Source organism: Pipistrellus hanaki (assembly GCF_964339955.1).
Source record: "Pipistrellus hanaki genome assembly, chromosome: 1".
In the NCBI taxonomy this organism is placed as follows: domain Eukaryota; kingdom Metazoa; phylum Chordata; class Mammalia; order Chiroptera; family Vespertilionidae; genus Pipistrellus; species Pipistrellus hanaki.
The window spans coordinates 39,507,871-39,516,747 of record NC_140503.1 but is presented as its reverse complement, the minus strand read 5'-3'; the positions used below and the strand labels follow the sequence as shown (position 1 = coordinate 39,516,747).

Sequence of the window (8,877 nt, the reverse complement as noted above, 5' to 3'; positions counted from 1 at the left end):
ATCCAGGAATCCAGTCCCCACCTTGCTTTCTCCCATCTTCATGTAATTGTCCTCACATCCCTTCCTTAATTGCAAATGCATAAAAGGAGCTGCAAACTGCATTCTCAGAGGCACTTTTCTCAGTCTGTTGAGGTCTTGCTTCTAAAAATATCCTGTTTGGCTCAAATAAATCTTTTTTTGTGTGAAAATTCTTTACAGGTTTGAACATACTTACCTCAGCCCTCCTGAGACTGGCACCCCCTCACTCTCAGAGGCTTGTTCCCCCCTATATCCTTTGGTTTCCCTCCTCAAGGCATTTCTAGAGCTGGGTAGCTTGGTTACATTACTCTCTTTTTAAAAACTTAATGTTACTAGTTTATTAAGTTATACCCAAGGGCATTCAAATAAATTATTTAGGGTAGTTGGTCCCAAATCCAACTGTATATTAGAATCATCGCAGTAAGAGGAGGGGAAGAAGTTGGCTTAGAAATATAAATTCTAGGACTCAATGATTTAATTAATACATTCCACCAAAAGTTTAAAGGAGAATTAACACCAAGCCTTCTCCTCAAAGTCTTCCCAAAAACTGAAGAGGAAGGAACACTTCCTACTCATTCTATGAGAACAGTACTTTCCCGATACCCTGATATGAAAGCCAGAAAAAAAGATTCTACTAGAAAACTGCAAACTAAGGTCTGTTATGACTATAGATTCAAAAATCCTCAGCAAAATACTAGCAAATTGAATTCAGAAATATATTGAAAGGATTATATATCATGACCAAATTCGACTTATTCCTAGCTTGCAAGGATGGTTCAACATGTGAAAATAAATTAATATAATACCACATTAATAGAATGAAGGTGGGATAAACCACATGTTCACCTCAATTGCTGAAGAAAAAGCATTTGATAAAATTCAACACTCAATAAACTAGGGATAAAAGAAAGCTTCTTCAACATGATAAAGGCCATATATAAAGAACACACAGCTAACATCAAACTCAATGATGAAAGACTGAAAGCTTTTCTCCTAAGATCAGGAGCAAATGAAGGACACCCACTTTTATTCAGTATAGTATTGGGAGTTCTATAGCATGATTAAGCATCAGAAAGAAATAAAAGACACCCAAATTGGAAAGGAAGGAGCAAAATTATCTCTGTTCACAGATGATGACTTTATATGTAGAAAATCCTAAGGATTTCACAAACATGCATGTGTTCACACACACATGCACACCAGCTAGAGTAAAACAAATTCAGTAGTTGCAGGATAAAAAAAAAAAAAAAAATCATAAAAATCAGTTACATTTCTATACCCAAAGAAAAATCTGAACTTAAATTTTAAAAATAATTCCCCTTACCATGATATTAAAAAGAATAAATGCTTAAGAATAAATTTTTAACCAAGGAGACTAAAGACTTATACACTGAAAACTACGAAGCACTGCTGAAGGAAATCAAAGAAAATGTAAATAGCTGGAACAATGTACTGTGTTCAGATATTCAAAGATTTGATATTGTTAAGATAAAATACTACCCAAATCGCTCTATGTATTCAATGCAATCTCTATCAAAATCTCAGCAGCACTATTTTTGCAGAATAGAAAAGCCCATTCTAAAACTCATATGAAATCTTGAAGGGGCCTGAATAGTCAAAAACAATCTTGCAGAAAAGAAGAAAGTTAAAGTTTTCACACTCCCTGATTTAAAACTTACTACAAAGCGGCAGTAATCAAAGTGGCATGGTACTGCAATACAGACAGACATATAGACCAATGGAATAGAATAGAGAGCCTGGAAGAAAACCCTTGCATCTATGCTCACATGTGTTTGTTTTTGTTTTACAAAGGTGCCAAGACCATTCAATGGGGGAAAATATAATCTTTTCAACAAATAGTGCTAGAAAAATGGAATATCCATATCCTAAACAAGAATGAAATTGGATCCTTATCTTATACCATATACAAAAACCAACTCAAAAAGGATAAAAGATCTAAACTTAAGAACTAAACTATAAAATTAGAAAAACATAGGAAAAGCATTTCATATAATTAGATTTGATATATATATTTTTGATGTGATATCAAAAGCACAGATTAAAAAAATAGACAAATTCGGCTTCAGCAAAATAAAAATTTTAATGCATCAAATGTCATTATCAAGAGAGGAAAGACAATCCATAGAATGGGAAAAAAATATTTGCAAATTATCTATTTGATAAGGGATTAACATCCAGAATATATTGAAAATTGCTCTAACTCAACACCAGAAAATCCAAAACAACCTAATTTTAAAATAGGCAGATAATTAGAGAGGTCTTATGGCTCCTCCAGCCCAGCTCAACTACTGAAAAAAATGCAGCTGCCTGAATGACCCGAGTCAACAGAATTATCACCCATTCTACCTTCAGAATTGTAAGAAATAAAAAATTGCTGTTGTTTTTTTTTGGGGGGGGAAAAATGGACAAAGAACTATTTCTCTGAAGCAGATTTATATATGGCCAACAAGCACATGAAAAGATGCTCAACATTATTAGTCTTAGGGAAATCAACACTACAACGAGATATTGCTTCACACCCCTGTGGATGGCTATTCCAAAAGCAAGCAAACAAACAAAGTAACTAAGGTAAACAAACAAAATCTTCAGGAAATAGCAAGTGCTGGCAAAGACGCGGGGAAATTGGGACTCCCGTGTGTTGCTGGCGGGAATGTAAAACGGGGCAGCTGCTGTGGAACCCAGGCCAGCGGTTCCTCACAAAGTCAGACAGAGGAGGACCAACTGATCCAGCGATTTCTCCCAAAGGAGTTGAAAAGAGAGACCCATGTCCTATTCCGTGGCTCTGGGAGGGACTGAAAACCCAGAGCCCACAGAGGCTGAGAAACTGGCTTCTTATCGTTGCCTTTGTCATCTCCGCTGCCGCCACAGTCGGTGACAAGAAGCCTGGTCTTAGGCTTCAGTGGAGAAGAAGACAGCTCTCACTTAGTGGTTTGCCTTCGGGGCCTCAGCAGTGTGGGTGAGGCGCCCGCCCTCCCTCCAACCAGAGATTGCTTTGCATAAATCCAGCCTTGTTTGAAATCTATCAAGTCTTGTGAAGTCCAACACAACATCACGTAGCACTTAGTAAGAATAAAAGGACGTATGGTGTTAGAATTACCCAAATGGTGGGGGGATGAGTTCTGAATTTGGAGGTGGAAAATGAAGAGGGAACCGCAGCGCCATTCCAATAGCTGAAACTGCTCACCAGTTCTACCTCTCTGACTCCAAGGCATGCTGCCTGGTGTCCGAGTGAAATGCTGGATCCCACAGCGTGCTGTTAGCATCAGACAGCGCAACAAGAATTTACTCTCTACGTGAGCCCTAGACACCCCCTAAGGTCATCACACTGTCAGAAGCAGAAGAGGAAGCTCTAATACTCAAATACTCTCTGGGAGAGACAGCAGTTGCATTTGACTCCGGACCATTGGCAGCAGTCCCCCAAATTCAATTCAGATAAAAAGGCAAAGATCAAGTACCCACTGCCCATCTTACATGAGAATGGGGAGACTTTCGTTACATACGCTATTGTGTTACACAGCCCTGGGAATCCTAGGAAGCTGTTAGGTCTATTGCCCATATATCCAGCAGCTGGAGGTAACTATGGTGACAATGTTTACCCCATGTCCCCAATGTCTTAGCGATCACTACCGAGTCAGTCTGCTTACCCCGTGTCTCCAATGTCTTAGTGATCAGGAAGTGGTGTCGCTGTGTTGTGCGGGACGGGAAGAAGATGACCAAATATCAGAAAGGTCCTGGGATTGCAGGGCCGACCTCATCCCTTCTCTGAGTGTGTGGAGCTGGCGCTTGCCCTGAAGCTGGCGTTTGTAGAGGGTGATCCCTTTGATTCTGGCTCTTCTTGTCCGATCCATCTTCTCAGAGATCCCAAGTGTCCATCAAGCTATCACTGGACTCAGGAAGCTGATAAACATAGCATTGGGCTAATTGGACTTAGAAGTTTCCTACATTTCTTGGATCAGAGGAAGATATAGTTTATAGGAAGTTACTCCCAAATAAAATGCTTTGTGGAACACACCGTTTGTATGAAGCCAGTGCCGTGCAGGCAGTCAGCTCTGATTTGAGGACTCTGGGGCCCGTGACGATCTGCATCACCAATACGCACAAATGCCTCCCAAGGCCTTTAGTAAGCACAGTCCACCGAGCATCTCCTCCCCTGCTTTGTACTCAAGATGTTGCAGTGGTAGAGCCTCCCCTCTGAATCCTGGCTGAACCCTCGGATTCCTTTGAAAAGCATTTTAGAAGCACTTTGTAAGACAGTGCTGCAAACCCAGCATTTTTGAAATCATCTGATGAGGAATGCCTTCATCTCATCAGCAGAGCCACCCAGGTGTTCAGGGAACAGTACATTCTTAAACAGGAGCTGGCAAAGGAGGAGGTCCAGCTGAGGGTCAAATTATTATGTGACCAAAAAAAGAAACGAGAAGATCTCAGTTATGGTCGAGAAGAGAGGAAAAGTCTTCGGGAAATGGCTGAGTGCTTAGCAGACAAATATGAGAAAGTCAAGGAAAAACAAGAAGATATGAGCAGGATGAATAAAGTACGTCACAGTTTTCATTCGCAGCTCCCAGTTCTCTCTGATAGCGAGAGAGACACGAAGAACGAATTACAGCAGATGCCTGATCAATTCTGACCTTTGGGCAATGCCATCAAACAGGTTATTATGAAAAAAGATTATCAGCAGCAAAAGATGGAAAAGGTACCGAGTCCTCAAAAGCCCACCTTTGCTCTCAGTGCCTACCAGCGAAGGTGCATCCAGTCTGTCCTAAAAGTGAAGGGTGAGCACACAGGAGAAATGCTGAAGCAAATTAATGATGTCTGAAATCGTGTAAATTTCTGATACTACCAACAGCACAGTCACACCTGAAGTTAACACAAGTGAAGGTATAAATTCATATTGTAAAACAAACACCATTTTTTAATTTATAGAGGCATTTGGATAAAAAATTTTTTTTGAAAACAGGGACTGAAATAGAAATTTATGCACCAATTGTTCATAGTGGCATTATTCACAATAGCCCAAAAGGTAGAAATAACCCAATTGTCCACCAAAATGTGATAACTACATATAATGGCATATTATCCATACTAATAAAAGGATAATATTCTAATTAGACCAGGTTGACCGGCCGTCTTCCAGATGTCAGACTTCCTTCCAGACAAAGCCGTGATGGTGGGGGTCGAGGCAGAGGCAGCTAGGGGCAATCAGGCTGGCAGGGGAGAGCAGTTAGGGGCAAGATCAGGCTGGCAGGGGGTTAAGGGTGACCAGGACAGCAGGGGTGGGCAGTTGGGGGTGAACTGGCCAGCAGGGGATGGCAGTTGGGGGCATTAGACAAGTAGGCAGGTGAGTGGTTAGGAACCAGTGGTCCTGGATTGCGAGAGGGATACCTGACTGCCTGTTTAGGCCCAATCCTGGCAGTTGGACATCCCCAGAGGGGCCCCAGATTGGAGAGGGTGCAGGCTGGGCTGTGGGACAACACCCCCTCCATGTATGAATTTCATGCACCGGGCCTCTAGTTTAGCTATAAAAAGGAATAAGATTCCAATACATGCTATGGCATAGATAATCCTTGAAACATCATGCTAAGTGAAATAAACCAAACACAAAAGGACACATTTTTTTTATGAGGTACCTAAAAAGTAAAATAGAGGTTACCAGGAGTTTGGGGGAGGAAGAGATGGGAAGTTACTATTTAACAGGATAGTGGTGATGATAGCACAAAACGGTGAATATACTTAATGGTATAGAATTGCACACTTAAAAATGGTCCATTAAAATGGTAAATTCTATATTATGTACATTTCACCACAGTAAAAAATTTTAAAAAAAATATACAGTCTTGCTCAAAGACCCCTGGACCTGCATATACTGACTGTACTTGTGCAGCTGTGCCCACGCAGGTTTTAAAAACATGAATCCTTCCCTCTTCCTGACTGCCCTTTGCTGAGGAATAGCTTCGTCTGCTCCAAAACTTGTTGGAAGTTTAGATGCACGAAGGAACCAGTGGAAGGCAACACACAGGAAACTATGTGGCTTGAATGAAGGAGGAGAACAATGTGGGAGAAGAATATGAAAATGATTGAGCTGCACAACCAGGAATACAACCTAGGGAAACAGAGTTTCACCATGGCAACGGACGCGTTTGGTGACATGACCAATGAAGAATTCAGGCAGGTGGTGAATGGCCTTCACAACCAGAAGCACACGAAAAGAAAAGTGTTCCGGGAACTTCTCTTTGCTGGAATCCACACCCCCAACTGTGACTTGGAGAGAGGAAGGCTGTGTAACTCGGTGAAGGACCAGGGTCACTGTAGCTCCAGAAAACCGGCAGACTTATTTCACTGAGTGATCAGAACCTTGTAGCCTGCTCTCACGTCAGGCAATGAGGGCTGCAATGGCGACCAAATGGATAATGCCCTCCACTATGTTAAGTAAAACAGAAGGCTGGACTCAGAGGAATCCTATCCATATCATGCAAAGGTTGGATCCCGCAAATACAAGCCCAAGGATTTTATGGCCAGTGACACTGGTTTGTGGACATCCATATGCAGGAGAGGTCCCTCGAGAAGGCAGTGGCAACTGTGGAGCCCATCTCTGTTGCAGATGCATGAGGAAGGCACTGGTGGTGATCCAGACTGCAGCAATGAAGACCTAGGTCCTGGCGTTCTGGTGGTTGACTTATGGCTCTGAAGGAGCAGAATCAAATCACAGTAAATATCGGATTGTCTAGAACAGCTGGAGTACCGCTCGGGGCAAGAACGGCTATGTAAAGATGGCCGAAGACCAAAACAACTCCGTGGAATCACAGTTATCCGGCTGTGTGAGATGATGGTGATAAAGAAAGACTTGATTGAGAGCAGGATATCCAGAGGAGGAATTTTATCTTAAAACTGACCACACTTTACTGCAGCAGATCTTGAAGATCCAAGTTGTGACTTGAATTCTGTGACATTTTACAATGGTAAACATTTTACTGCTGGGAACAGTTTTGTATGATTGATTTGTCTAAAAACTGAAATTTTATGTCTTATAAGTATATATAAAGTTTTACCTTTACAAAAACTTAATTCTATATGCAAAAACAAAACAAAACAAAACAAAAACAACCCACAAAAACATATGCCCCAGTCTTGATGAGGCTCACTGATTGATACAGTAAATATGGGTTGGGAATCTGGAATATGTATTTTTTAAAAATATATTTTTATTGATTTCAGAGAGGAAGAGAGAGGGAGAGGGAGAGAAATAGTAACATCAATGATGAGAGAATCATTGATTGGCTGCCTCCGGCACCGCCCCCCCCCCCCCCCCCCCCCCACTGGGGATCAAGACTGCAACCCAGACATGTGCCCTTGACTGGAATGGAACCTGGGACTCTGAAGAGTCCACAGGCTAACGCTCTATCCACTAAGCCAAACCAGCTAGGGCTGGAGTATACATTTTTTTAATGCCTTCCTGTTTTCCTCAGGCATAGCTCAGTTTGAAAACTTATGGTTTAATCTCTGCCAGGTCTTTCCAAGGGAGCTGGAGCTAGCCTGTAGGGAAATGATCACCGATCTATTATATGTGAAATATGTGTGGATTGTTCGTAGACGTAAGTGCATTAAGTCTAAAGTGCTGCTTTAGAATCAGAGATCGCCATGACCCCATTGTTTCGGTGTTAAGGTGCCCAGCGACTGAAGTGATGATGACAATAGTTCGGGCTGCTTTTTAAATGCCGGAACTTGGCAAAATAGAAATGAGCCACCCTAGATTTTTGGAATGTTAAATTCCAAAGTCTGGGAAACTTTGCTCCAGACACCAACCATTTGAAAATAGCAACGACAGAGAGACTGCTCCTGCTATTTCTTTTACTTGCACACTAAGAAGTGGAAAGGACCCCAGACATTTTCCTCTTGTTCAGAGGACCCCGGAGCAAAAACAAACAAACAAACAAACAATCAAACAAAACGGCCCAGGGGAAAGGGACAGCCTTGGGCGCCATTCTCCTCGCTGCCTGCTGCAATCTTCTCCCTCCGCAGGCAGGGGGGCAGGCCTGGAGAGACAGGTGGCCGTGGGGCCAGGAGAGGAGAGAGCAGTGTGACTTCCTGGAGAAGCAGTTGTGATCTGTCTCGGAGGGTCCCTGGAGGCCCTCCTCACCTTGCCGGGTGGACTTTAGGGGCTGAGGTGAGACGGGGGCTGGGGGGTGCCTGTGTGCATTCTGGAGGAGGGCAGGGGGCGAAGGGAGGGAGTGCCGGCGTGTGGGAGCCCCGCCCCGCCCCGCCCTTCGGAGGATTAGTTAATTGCTGAAAAGTGCTTCCGCAGCACAATCTGGAGACACTGCGGTGCCGGGGCTCCAGCCTGCGTGGGAGCTGCGTTTCTGAGAGCCCAGGCTCTGCCAGGAGGCTGTGCAGCCAGAAGCAGCTCCTTCCTCTTGTGGGCAGTCCTTTCAGAGGAAGTCTCAGAATTCCTATCCAGGGCAATCTGCTTGGAGAGAGAAGCTAAGTTTATTCTGTAAGATACTTGGGTAAAGGAGTCACACCAGATTTCATTTGTGTTCTAAATTTTTTTGGTATTTAAAGTTTACACTCAGTCATTTATACATAAACAAGATTATGCAATATGTTCTATTCTGTGACACAAACCTCTCTCTCTCTCTACTTTAATAGTGTTCCCTGGAGATCTTTTTATGTTGGTGCATTTAGGCTTCCCTTATTTTCTTTTTTTAATTGATTTTTTTTTGGAAGGACAGAGGGAGAGAGAGAAAGAAACATTGATCTGTTGCCTCCAGAACCTGCCACGACTAGGGAGGGAGCCCACAACCTGGGTTTGTGCTCAGACTGGGAATCAAACTCACCACCTTC

General features: G+C 42.8%; 2 pseudogenes across 2 annotated transcripts; both read left to right on the top strand.

Moving 5' to 3' along the window:
* The first annotated feature begins 3,618 nt into the window (after positions 1–3,618).
* On the top strand, positions 3,619–4,873 carry LOC311611853 (nuclear pore complex protein Nup88-like; annotated as a pseudogene). Its single transcript has one exon. The product of its transcript is annotated as a nuclear pore complex protein Nup88-like (transcript).
* Positions 4,874–5,945: 1,072 nt separating this feature from the next.
* LOC311611849 (procathepsin L-like) lies at positions 5,946–6,764 on the top strand (annotated as a pseudogene). The gene has a single exon. The product of its transcript is annotated as a procathepsin L-like (transcript).
* Positions 6,765–8,877: the final 2,113 nt, after the last annotated feature.